Source organism: Hippoglossus stenolepis, chromosome 8 (assembly GCF_022539355.2).
Source record: "Hippoglossus stenolepis isolate QCI-W04-F060 chromosome 8, HSTE1.2, whole genome shotgun sequence".
Classification (NCBI taxonomy): Eukaryota; Metazoa; Chordata; class Actinopteri; order Pleuronectiformes; family Pleuronectidae; genus Hippoglossus; species Hippoglossus stenolepis.
Window position 1 is genome coordinate 6,888,043 of NC_061490.1, and position 14,065 is coordinate 6,902,107.

At 40.1% G+C, this 14,065-nt stretch overlaps 1 protein-coding gene across 1 annotated transcript in view; it reads left to right on the forward strand.

Annotated features, from left to right (window-relative positions):
- Window positions 1-14,065, forward strand: part of LOC118113681 (serine/threonine-protein kinase 36) — a 92,638-nt gene that overhangs the window by 34,292 nt on the left and 44,281 nt on the right. The window lies entirely within an intron of this gene.

Here is a 14,065-nt window from a genome sequence, read left to right on the forward strand (position 1 = left end):
GAGTAAATTATCTTGCATAATCATCCACTCATATTTTGAAATCAATGCAAAATTCCCAATGGTGGGACTGATAAAGGATTATCTTTTTTATCTTGAATAATTAACGGGAATCATCGGACTATGATCATTACTATAAAATATTATAGTAAGTAGTATTAGTAATTAGGGCTCTATAATATGTCATAATAATGATCATGTGATGGCAATTTAATGACATAGGTGCGTTGCAAACCTTCCCAACATGCACTGGAGCAATACATTCATTGGCACAAGTCTCATTATGTGCGTATCGAAGCAATATTACTAACATCATAGTCTAAATTGTGCTCCAAAGTGTTTGCACCATTTCCACCTTCATCGCTGTTAAACATGATAAATTAATATTATTCGACTGTGTGTGTAATGTTGGTCCATGATTGGTGAGGTCCTCCCCAATGGAAATTCAAAAGACCTCTGTGATTATCACAAGCCTGCCGTTCAAATAAAATGTTACTAGTGCCAAACAGACTTTTTTTCTCCATTTTCGCTGCCTTGATGTATATTTTAACAGCCGCAGCAGCCAGAAAAAAATGTCTTTCCCATAATGTAGCAGTTAGAGGTATTATTATAATATGACTTACCATAAGGGCCTATATTCTTAAACTTACTATGAAAAGGCATTTTAGACATTCTCTTGTAAGACATTTGGAAAATATTTACATATTCAGAGAGGACAGTACATTGTAGGGATGCCATTATTATTATGATTGTTGTTATTATCCATTTTAATCTTATGCAAACAACATCTTCAGTTGTAAGGAAGTCCACAGTTTTGGCAAAGATGCGAAAAATGACTGAAACGCACCCTTCCGGGCAGGTCGGCAACACCGTCATCTGATGCCAGTCACAGTCCGTGGAAGTCCCACTGCTTGATTGGACTTCTGTCTGTGTTGTTTGAATAAAACTTAACACTGCGAAACATCATCCCTCATTTTGTCTCTATTTGGGAAACGTATGCAAGAAACTGCTCAATGATTGTCATCTTCATTGAGCAGGAGAAAGAGTAAAGTCTGTGCTGGGAACAAAAATAAAAAATGATGGATTACAACATTGATGCTTTTGGTTTTCTTTCCGCACAAACTGGCAGAGGGTATTATTGTACAGTCTCTTATGTTATCTTGTTATAAAGCAGTGAAAGCCTGTAATGGTCTCATCAGTTATTCCATCAGTATATTCGTCCTGCAATGAATTCCAGGTTAATTTGAATCATAAAACAGTTTTTCCTGTGTGTTTTGAAAGATCAGATCTACTGTAGCAAAACGTAGCCGTCACCTGCCTCGGCGGGAGCGTAAAGGTTTAACTTTTAGCGTCGCTCCTCACTCATCCTGTTTTCTCTCTTCCTCTGTGTTCTTTGAGAAATGTTCTTTTTTCATCCTCAGCTTATAGAAACAAACAAGCTGTCGAGGGTTGAATCTTCAGCTCTAATACGTGTGATCAAAGCAGTGTGTGCTTCAGGGAGCTGGGATCTGCCAGTCGGAGCTTTAGGCAGACCGACAGGTATGTCACGCACACAGACAGTGAGCAGTGTCATGAAGGAGAGCAGGGAACAGATTACACTGACATGTGACACACTCAGAAGTAGGCTACACTTAATATACTTTTCACTTCTACATCCAGTGGGTTATAGCTAAATAAATATACTCTTTACACAGTACTGTGTGTCGTTTATGTCACACTGAACAAATAGGAATATTTGGCCATTATTGCCACTGTCATAACATTTTAATATTTTTTCTGTTACATTATCTGCAATTAGTGCCACTGTCGTATTACAAAAACAAAAGAGATGGAGACAGAAAGGCAACATAAAATCGAATACACACATAGACATTTGCAATGAAACACATTATAATGGACACAAATGTCATTTCATTTGGGTTTTACAACATACTTTTTGGCAATGTCAATCGGTGGTTGGTAGACAGAAATAGGATTTCCATGAAATTTGCATGTTTTGAATGTTGGTTGTCCGCATAAATTGAAAAACAATCCCATTATATACTTATGCTGCTGCACCACTAGCTTGCCAATGTTTTCACATCTTTTGTGAAATATATTAACATCTAGGTGATGGGTAATTATGTTCCTATTCCCTTACGTGATCTCTCCTCTAGTGCCGTCGGCAAACATTTTTTGCTTGTTGAAATATCTCCATGAGAACTTGACAGAATTACATGAAATTCTGTATAGCCATATCAATGGATGGGGCGGCATGGTCGACCAGTGGATAACCCTTTTGCCCTCCAGCAAGAAGGTTCTCCAGCTTCCTTTCATTGATTTGGGTTAACTTGAGACATTTGACCGAAGGTGGGAATGTGAGTGTGGATGGTTGTTTGTCTTTGCATGTTGGCCCTGCGATACACTGGTGACCTGTTCAGCATTTACCCAATGTCTGCAGGGATTGTCTCCAGCCCCCCCCCGACGACACTTCAAAGGATAAGCCTTGTATAAAATGGATGGATGAATGGATAATTGTCAATTTCTATCAAATGAATAACAGACAATTAGGGTCCCGGAAGAAGAATTTAGGATTATCTCACATCCTCGAGTGTCATCACTTAAATTTGTCCAATACCTGAAAATGTAATGCCATTTTAGTCTGCCTCAATTGTGCTAACTGCTAATTAGTGATGAGCTAAGATGCTAACAAGCTTAACTAAAATGCTGAACAAATGTTCATTATATGCCTGCTTAGCCTTAGCATGTTAGCATTGTCATCATGAGCATGTTATGATGCATTTGGTACAAAGTCCTGCCGTCTATAACCTGACTGAGCTGCTAGCATGATGGCAGACTCAAAGTCTTTTTTCTTTAAATAGCGCGAGCGCCACAACTCAAATTATATTACTTGTACAGAAAGTGCAGTGACAGATATGTCAAGGTTACAGAATATAATACATAGCGTTGGACAGATCTTTTAATTTAATTTAATATATTGTAATGTTTAATTTGTATTTTTACATTTGACATTAATGTTCACACAATTAACCTGCGTTTATCTTATAAGATGACCCAGGATGGTGAGAGCCAGTCTTGTTTTTTTCACAGTGTGTAAACTGACAAAATACAATTATTTTAATCAGCTGAGCGACAGAGGTGACCACCTCATGCTTTATTGCAATATTATTAGATTTGGATTCAGTTCTCTTTGACTGGCTTTTACATTTGTCTGTTTTATTTACATATATCATTTTAACATCACTCAGATGAGACAGAAAATAACAGTCTCTCTGTAATGTTCTGCTGTGAACGTAAGTCACAGCCAAACTGCAGCACATGTCAAATTTATCCCGCTTCAACATACACTCACCGAGCTCTTTCTTAGAAACACCATACCGATAATGGGTAGCACCTCCCTTTGCACGGATCCTACAAGATGTTTTAGCATCCCTTTGAGATTCGGCTCCATGTTGACGTGACTGCATCACATTATTTCTGCAGATCAGTCAGCTGCACATTCATGCTGCCGTTCTGCCAGATCACAAAGATTCTACTGGATTCACATCTGGTGACTGGGAAGGTCAATGAAGTTCATGTTGATGAAACCAGTTTGCGATTTTTACTTTCTGACATGGAGTATTATTCCCCTTTAGAAGATGGTAAACTGTGGCAATAAAGGAATGAACATGGTCATCAACTATAGTCACATAAAGTGCCATTTAAATCATGATTGATTGGTGATGAGGGGCCAAAAATGTGTCAAGGAAATATTCCCCAAACCATCACACCACCAGCAGCCTGGACTGTTGACCCAAAGCAGGTTGGGTTCAGGGATTCATGCTGTTGACTCCAGATTGTGACTCCACCATCTGCAGCCTCAGCAGAAACCCACATTCATCAGACCCGGTTATGTTGTCCAGTGTTCAACTGTCCAGTGTTGGTGAGTCTGTGTCACTGCAGCATCACGTTTCTGTTCCTGACTGACAGGAGTGAAACCTGATGTTCTCTATTGTTCTACAACCATCCACTTCAAGGTTGGATGTGTTGTTCATGCTGAGAGTCTTATCAGCTAACCACAATTGTAGAGTGGGTATCCGTGGTTAAACAAAATGACAAGAATAATATTAATTAAAAATAAAAAAAATTCAATTATAAAAACGGACCTTACCTTATTTTATCCCAAGATTATTCATAGTTTGGGTTGTTGGCCTTGGAAACTGCTGATTTACGAGAAAGAAGTGAATTTAGGTCCCCTCTCTAGTCCCATCACTTAGCCTTCCATGGCAATTTGAACTTCATCTATCGAGGACGACCGTGTGATGTGACTGGAAGAAAGAGAAACCTAGTTAGTTAACCTTGAATCTTGTCAAACCATATATCTGCTGCAATATTGATCCATAATGTACACTAGTATGATTCAGCACTAGAATATTGTTTCACAGTTCATTCCATGCTGGGCTGCTCAGGTGGTCTGGTCGTTTGAAGTGCCGACTATGAACCACAGCTTCCCAATCCCAGTCTGGAATACAAGTCAGTTTAAACAGTGGTGGTCATGTGATTACAACAAACACAATGTCTCTGTGGAGGTTTCCGATCAGAGGACTCAGCCCTGTGTGAGGCGTGTGCAGGATGAGCTCAGTGAGTCCTCTCTCTGCAGTAGCACTTCACTGACTACTGGTGGCAGTCATGTGCTTCTGGAGCTTCATAGGGAGGCTGTCATATGGATATACAGCAACGACACAGCCCAACATCCTCCTGCAGCTCCACACACATGCAGAACCCCCCCCCTCACACACACACACATACTCCTACACACACGTATATGCATACATACACATGCATTTACAATTACGCACACTAACGTGCACTCTCGTGCAGATCATCACACTGTGCGGTTGTACACCACGCTCTATGTTTCTTTTTAACCCAATCCCCGGTCTTTTCCAAAGCCCCGGCCTCTCCAGCTGGCTGTATCCAAGCAGCCGTGACACTGCAGAGATTTAGGGGATTGTGGGCAAAGAGATGGACACAAGGCTCATTGAACGAGGAAGATTGGTTCCAATTGGGAGGAGGTGGTCCGAGGTATCCCTGCAAACACTCGGAGGGACTGTTTACCCGAAGAATCCCCAGGCCATGATAAAGCAGCGACTAACAATGTGCTTTTATATCCACTCTACTCCTACAGAGAGAGGATACGTTTATGTGTTGCACACACAACCACAGAAACTGTAATATCAATACGCAGGTTAATGAACGTGTGAAGAGCAGAGGAAGGTTTTTATCGCCACAAAAAAAAGAGTCAACCACCTTTTAGCTTAAGATAAATCCTATCTGGATGCGAAATAGTTCTCAGTTTCATTGAAAACACACACCAAAAAAACACCAAACACCATTATACGGCAGCATTTGCTTAGTTATGTTTAGGTAACAGGTAGACTAGCATAAATGTAAATTATATTAAATTAAATTAGTTCAGTCAGACAACTCACGTTCAAACGTTTATTGCAACAGTAGAACAGGTCAGTGTTTGGCGTCTAGGCTCCGACTTAATCACTCCCCCATATGATTACATAGATATGATGGGAGTGATGAGCAAAAACTTGTAACCCCCCCGTCAGAGCCTAGAGGTGGATGCTGGGGTGGTGGAGGGGCTGAAGCAACTGGCAGCAGTACTGACGCAGCAGCGGGGCAAGCAAATGGAGGGATGGGAAATTTTCTCTGCTTAAATAGACGGCCTAATAAGGTGGGTGTGTATTATAGATGATTGTGGAGAGTGACGTATGTCATGTGATGTATGTCACATGATTGGAGCAGCGCAGCTCGAGTTGGCTGCCTGAACTAGCTCGCATGCGTCGCTCCATTAGTCGGTGATGGACATGATGAAATGTATTAACATATTAATCAGTATCGTACATAAAGGGGAATCCCACTGTGTTCAGTTTTGATTTGTTAAAATACATTTGCACTAATGATTAGACATGTTTTGTGCTCCTGCTGCAGAAAGTACTGAGTGCTAAATAAGCCTAGTCGAAGAATGAGTCGTATTTATATAAATAAATGTATTTTCAGTGTTTCACCATTAGACCTTTAGATGTAATCCACGCAATGTTAAAAACATCTGTTTATGACTGAATCACATATGTTGACCGCTGATATACTCTACTGAAAAATATTGAGTTATTGTTGTCCTTCCTTCCTTTATCGTGGACCCAAAGACACAGATATCCACAGTACTATGAAACTGAAGGGCCCTTTAGCAGTTTAAATCTTTAAACCCAGTGAAGCTTTTGTGCTCATTGATTTGTGTTATCTTGAACAATGTGGGCCCCTAATGTATAAGCAGAAATACATGATTTGAATTAGGGATCGGATCAAGAGACACTGTGTCATCTCTATTTTGTCCAGAGAAAAAAGTTCCCTTTTTTTACCAATAAAAAACAGAACTTAAAATAGAAAAAAGAAAAATATTGAATTGTTAGTATGCACACAAACCTTTGGGGTCATTTTACATCAATTTCTATATAATTCACATACTCATAATTCACGGAAGCAGAAATCAATGTAGTTTGTAACTACTGACATCATTTTTTAAAGTAACAATTGGGTTGTGAATTTACTATCTAATAATACTATCTAATCTAATACTAATTCAATATCTGTAATTTTACAGAGTTCTGAATAAAAGTAATATTATTTCAAAATTTCTTTTACATCAAACAATGGACCTATTTTGTATTCATCTTTTATCTCTAAGATGAAGAGACTGAGTGAAAAAGACAGAGAGCAGGTGATGAGAGAGGAAGAGCAGATAGGACAGGATACTGTTTGAGACACGTGAAACATTTCCAGACTGTGCTGAGGATCATTCATTTCAACATCTCACCCGTATCTGTGTTTCTTCTTGACATCTTCAAAGTTATTGTTAAATAGTTTTCATCTTCTGAATGTCTTTAAATACACAAATGCAGATCAGAAAAAAACCCCCCCTGCTAACTCAGGTCGAGGACTGAGGTGTTTCTAAAATCCTGAAGCTGTTAAGAGCTGTCATGTGGTGCTTAATGTGGTTTAAGGTAAACGTACCGCAAATCACACTCTGGTTGAATAGGACTGTTAGTTTGAGATCCCTGGCTACGTGAGGTAGAGTTGCTAAGTGGAAGGAGTTATTTATGGCAACCAGGGTAATTCACGTTCTTTCTCCATATGCACAATGCTGGTGACAGATCGAGCTCGTCAAGACCTGGATAGACCTCTCCCAGTTGAATCGTCAATACGAAAGATGAGCAACTGTGTTAGAAAATATCCAGTTCTCTATCGAAGGTCCACACTCGCCTGAGGCAGATGAAATCACTGGCACAATCAATTCTGGGGGTGTCGTGTTGGTGTTATTGACAAAAGTCAGTGAGACGTGTAAAAGCTGAAGGACTCGGCTGGATTGCAGCCACTGTCCATGTATCATGTACACTGGTGTTAAAATCACAGGATTTAGTCTTATTTATCTCCTCGGTGAGATCTTTCAGTGGCTCATTTCACACTGTGACCGAGTGACATGGCAAGAATATTCCTAACTGATCACATGTGTGTAACGTTTAAAGTGAGACATTTTGTTAATTGGTGTGTGTGTGCTTGCAATTGGCTGCACTTTTTGACATGTTACACGAAGACACACTACATTGATCACATATATTTACTTGTCAAAGACAGTACCAGTACTCACAACAAACTTGTTCTTTTCACATTTTGTAGTATGATAGTGATGACAGGTAATGAGGAGGATGTGTCAGCACCTTGTCCCCATTGACTACCAGGGAGCACCAGCATAGGAAGAGCTAGCCTTCACATGGAATCAGATTGTGTAGTTGCTTTTCATCAAGTTCACAATAAGTCTAATAAACTACAGTTTAGTGTGATGAATGGATATATTCAGTGTTGGTTCTGATCTTTTCAGTTAACTTGATCACACTAAGAAAACTCAGCCCAATAGTCCCCTGAAATGATATCAAGCGGCACCAAAGTGCACATTTATCAGTCCCATAAATATCCCTTAAAAACCTGCAATGTTAAAGAAAGTCATGACAAATTCCCTGAACTGCCCCCTGACCCACACCCCATCCTTCCACCAAATTCCCTGGTCATCCGTCCAGTACTTATTACATAATCTTGCTAACAAACAAAAACATGACCTGCTTTGCGGACGTACAGACAGAATTTCATCAATCATATATTTCACATTTTTGTTGCTTGCTCCCCTCCGCCTGTGCGGCTGTGTAAAAAGTGTGTTACTCACTGTTTGCATTCTAATGTGACCCAAATGCAGCACCTGTAATTTCATGGTGCCCATGTTCATTTCATGTGTTGAAGGATGTCAGCATGCGGTTGAATTAGGTGGTGCTGCCACAGGGCTTGTGACAGTGTATGCATTCATCGTCAAACCGCAGAAGCTGCATGTGCACCACCCTTCAAACAAACTGCTTACCTTTGAACAAACAGGCCCCCACCTGCACCCCCAACCCTGGCCTTAAATCCCATTACGTTTCAGGAAGGACAGGGGAGGAGGACATTTAATATAGGAGGATTTTAAGGTTAGGAGCAGCTGTGTGCCTCCCTCTTCATGGAGACTCGGAGACAGAGAGGGAGAGAGACAGACAACACAGGGACATGGTGGGGGAGGAAGGCGAGAAGGTTACGGCAGATGATTAGCATATTGCTACAGGGACTAAGTTGCTCGTTCTCACCCTGTGTTCTGGTTTCACTTTACAAAGAGCCTGTGTGCTTTGTTATTCATACATTGGGTTCAGGGAAACACACTCGTTATGAAGATTTAAAAATAACTACTTGCAGTGACATTGTATGGTTATGGAAATGAGCTCCGGGTTATCATCTGTATGAGAAGGGCTTCTAAAAAACACCAGCAGGCCAGGACCCACAGTTGAAAACAGTTAAACAAACTCGGCTCCAATACAGCGTTTTACTGATGCAAATCAATATTACATTTCTTGCCACCTCTTTATTGCCGTATAAATTAAACCTAATGTGGTTTAGAGCACCGCACTATGAATTAACAGAGTATTTACATAAACACAGGACCGGCAGAGTTGTAAAATAGTTTATCGAAGCAAACATGTTTATGAACACAATTTGTACTGCAGTATACAAAGTGGAGGCCTCAGGGGAATGAGGCATTTTCAGATCTTTTGCCAGAACAACTGGTGGACTTAGGTCAACATTTAAATTGCATAATGTTTTTTAGTTTGACAACAACTCTAGATGAAACCTTTGGGGATTGAAGAAAATTAACCATGAATGTGTCTTTAACAGTAACTCAACAGTTGTTTCATTAAAAGGGACGACGAAGAAATCACGACTCAAACAAAGTCATTAGAATACATCTTCTGGGAATCACCAACATTCATGCAAAGCATCAATGAGGTATTTTACAGGATAAGTTCAATCTTGGTCCTTCTGGTGGTGCCAGTCAGTTAATTAGTTAGTTAGTTAGTTTGGATTTATAGTAAAGCAACCATGCATATGTAATTATATATTCAATAGTTAACGTCACAGGATCATTACAGCCACTAGGAGTCATTTTCTGGAGACTATGACAAACCATGGTATGGTTATTAATATTTCTCAGTCTAAATCACACTGCCATTGACATTGACCCATACTTCCAGCGTATTTGGCCAGTATATGAAATCTACTGACACATTCTGTGAACGTTTTACTACATAAATTATGGATGTAGCAAATTCGCATGGGATTAACAAAGCAAACAATAACTTAAGAATGCCTCTGCCGTTATTAAAACTCACAGAGGAGCAGCAGTTAATATTAGTCTTGAGTGGGAAAGGATATATTCTCCAAAGACAGAATAATGGCGAGCGGCTTCCTATCTCTAGTATCTGTATTCATGGCCCTCGGGGAAACTTTGTCTACGTCTCCTCTCTTGATAAAAGGCAGAACAATTCAGAGCAGAGTACTGTTTTTTATCATGTTAGTGATAGAAAACACAGAGCAATGACAGACTGAAGCCGGAGAAAAAACCTCCATGCTTCCGACACAGCAAGAAGTCACTCATTTTCGTTGAGTAATAGAGCGATCGAGCTGATTTAATTTCAGCAAAAGCAGATCACATTTGGGCGAGGAAATGAATATTCCCTGTTGCCTGGTGCTCTCGCATATTCTTCTCCTTGCCTCGTACAGCGTGCCCCGCTGAGACAGGGCCTTTGGAAAAACATTGTTCCTGAACGAGCCACTGGAGAACATTCCCCCAGCTAATACCAGCGCTGATCTATCACGTTTTTGTCCACACATGACCAACTGCATTTGTCAATATGTGCAGTGAAAGCAGTTTTGTAGAATGACATTTTGATAGACTGATGTTATTTGCTAGCCGGGTTTCACTCATCATTTTTCTTTTATCAGCATTGATTTCCTTCCTGGCTGAGTCCCTCAGCTCCTGCGGGGGTCAAAGGTCAAAGAGGAATACACTCTTTCTTATCAGTCCGAATAATGCCGTTGTACGCAGATGATATAAAGGACAACTATTAGGGTGCAAATGAAAAGGGTAATGAAAGTAAAGCAGGTTTAACTGGCTTCAGTCATGAGAGTGGAAATGGAGGATTCTGCTTTTTCCCATGTGAATTCCACATTTCTATCATCACACGTACTGTGAAAGGTTGTTGCTCTCACTTCTGAGGCTGATTTCACTGATGCTGTTATAGAAATACCTACATGAGATCCACATATCCCCATAGAAACCTGAACAACATGCGATATATAAAAGTCTGAGCTCCCCCCCCCAAAAAAAAAAATATATATATATCTCTCTATATATATATATATAGAGAGAGAGATAAATATATATGGTTTCTGAGTAAATAGAACTAATGACACACTGCAGATTGCTTGCCCCTACCACCACCCCACCACTCCTCTGGCTGTCATGGTCCTCCCTGGGATTGGCAGTTTAATTAACTTCATATCTCTGTGTGCTGCAGGAGCAGCTACTTCTCTCCGCACAAGAGGATGTATGTGTGGGTGTTGTGAGCGTCACGTCTGTTACATGAAGACTTCCTGGGCCTGTGTAGATTTAATGTGGCCTTATAGAGTTGGTTTAAGATGGAGAAGATCGGGAGCTGTAAACACGGATTGGTCACAAACCTCAATGCTGAGCATTCATGCCCAAGCAGGTGTGGTTTGCAGACGATTGTGAAGGAGTGCGGTATTAAAATGAACAATGAATCATGTGGGATATTTCAAATTTATGTTAAAGTTGTTTTTTCTTTAGTTAGGTTGGACTTGAAATATGAAAATGTATGGTAAGCAAAATGATGTATTTCTGGAGATCAATACCCAGGTTACATGGAAGACCTTGGTGTTTGGTGCCCGTGTTAACAGGTTAGAGAATCCTCACTGTCGGGTCGCTGCTGCAGAGCATCTTTAGAGTTCCAGTGTTTCAGAGCAAGAATAGACATGGAAAAGATCGAGTGTCACGTTGACATCATAAGATAACATAAAAGTGACAACTTTCAAGGGCAGCATGGTGTTGCAGTGGTTAGCACAGGTTGCCGGTTTGAAGGCTGCTGATGGGGTCATTCTGCATGGAGTTACATGTTCTCCCTGTGTCTCCGTGGGTTTTCCCCGGGTACTCCTCCCACAGTCCAAAGACTTGCAGATTGCGGTTGAGGTTAATTGGCCGTATAGGTGTGAATTTGAACTTGAATGGTTTGTTTGTCTCTGTATTGTGTCCCGGCGATGCACTGGCGACCCTGCCGCTCGCCCAATGAAAGGGGGATATTTATGATGGATGGATGGATGACACCTTTCAGTATACTTTCAATGTGTAGGGTGAAGAGCAGTAGTTGTGCTCACTTTCTCTGATTGCTTTTTAGTTCAAACTCTACACTCAGACTGCTCATCAAAAACAGATAATTAGCATGATTGACAGCCATTATCAACACACAACGCAGGCTGTGTGTCCTGGTGTGTGACTCATACTGAGGTTTAAAAGTCAGGTTATCTCAATCTCTGTTGCTTTAATTTGACATTTTTGAAAACGTGTCTCATAACATTGTAGATGTGAAACACACTCGTCCCTTAATATTCAACAGATGGATAGAAAGGCAACTGCAGCTGAATCCTGATGTTGCTTTGTGTCTCCTATAAAGCTTTTACCATAATAACTTGATGAGATCAGATGGTGTGCTTTCAGTACGTGGTTTAAAGTTTGTTCTGACATTTTAGCCATCAGACAGAATGAAATTCAATAGGAAGATGTAATTCTTCCCAGATGATAAAACTTCATCTTTTGACACTTTATATTATTTTTTTCCTTGCACCACCTTCTGGTAATGTTTCTTCAACTTTGTATAAAAACGACTTAATAATCATAACAATTAAAGTGATGAAGAAATGTAAAGGTTTAAGTGTTGTTTAACCAAACAGACAGCAGCTCCCCTATTTACTGATATGTATTTGCAGGCCAGTCTTGCCGGTTCCAATGGGGACAATGTTAAATCACCATCCAGCAGCCATTGCAGAATTTATGTAATTTTACTGTCACCACAATTAAGCCTTTCCAATGGAAAAGAAAAATGTATCTCTGGTCGACATTGTTGAAATATAGCTATCATATACCTCGGTTTGATTTCTGTGTTTTGATTGATTTTAACGTGTCAGTGAAAATTGGAACTGAACAACTATTCAATTAGTTATTTAATGGTCATTTTTAACACATTTTCCTCACAATGTGTAAAGTATTTCACTTTATTTCTGTACATTTTAAATCTAAAATATATATACCTTTTTTTGGAAATTGAATTCATAAGAAAATGTATATACTTTTTTTATGAATAGCATTTTTCAGAATAGAGAGATCAGAACTGACCTGTGAAAATATTTATTCAACATTCAGAGGCATTCCTCTATTTTAGCAGGTACATTTTTTCTGGGCAGCAAGACTGAAGGGAGGGAGAGAGAGAGACAGAGTGTGTGTGTGTGTTTGTGTGTGCGCATGTGAGAGAGAGAGGGAAGGCAGAGGCACAAAGAAAAATCTCCGTAATTAAACTACACTGGCTCTTAATTAAATATTGTGTGGTTTAATTAGGGAAAATTATCACTGAAGCTAAATCCATCTTTACAGATGTTCCATCAGAGGCTTTATGGAGGGTGGGTGGTGGTGGGAGGGTGTAGGGGGTTGCAGTGGAGGAGGGGCCGGGCTAAAAAGCCAGCCATCCATTGCTCAAATGTAATTTCCCCCCATTGTCCAGCATAGCCATTTTCATTAAGTTGAATTGAAAATATGAGGCAATTAGACGACACGTTTTTTCTTCAGCTGACCGTCTGACAGGAGAGGTGAGAGACTGAAGAGGAGATGGAAGCTAGGAGGGAGTGAGGGATGGACACGGACAAGTTGAGCTCACCACTATCGCATATAGCAACTGGAAAAGGACCTTAGGTCAATAATACCTGTAAGTCAATCTGTTGGTTTGACATCCAGAGTAAAATGTGAAATATACACTTAAGATGAGCCAGATGTCTCTGGAACTTGCTGAGGACATAGGTTAAGATTTGAGGGGCCCTCACAGACAGACAAAATGTTTGTGCGGAAGAGAAAGCCTCTCTATAGCCCCTTCTCCTAATCACTATGACCAGCTAACATCTGGCTTTTGTCTTCAAGGGGATGGATATAATCTGGATTCTCTCCCGGGTCAAATGCCTCTGCAGTAGACACAGGTTTTAATCGGCTCCGGCTCGAACCGGCAGTCGTGGAAACAAGACACCCGGGTAGATGCATTCATTTGGCAAGACAGTATGGTGAGAGACATTGAACATGATGCACCAGGGAAAGCAAACAGAAAGGCAAGGTTTTAATGTGTTTACAATACCTGCAATTACCTGCTAGTTTGGTGTAGAAGAGGTATATTTTAGACACACTCAGGTCAACTTTGCAGTACTTTTTTCATAGTTAATTGATAATTGAAATTCAGTCAATAATAATGAGAAATAAGTTCAGACGGAACTTAAAGATTGCAATGTGTATTTTATAGAATTGTCCACTATCAATGATGATAGTTCTCAATATTAA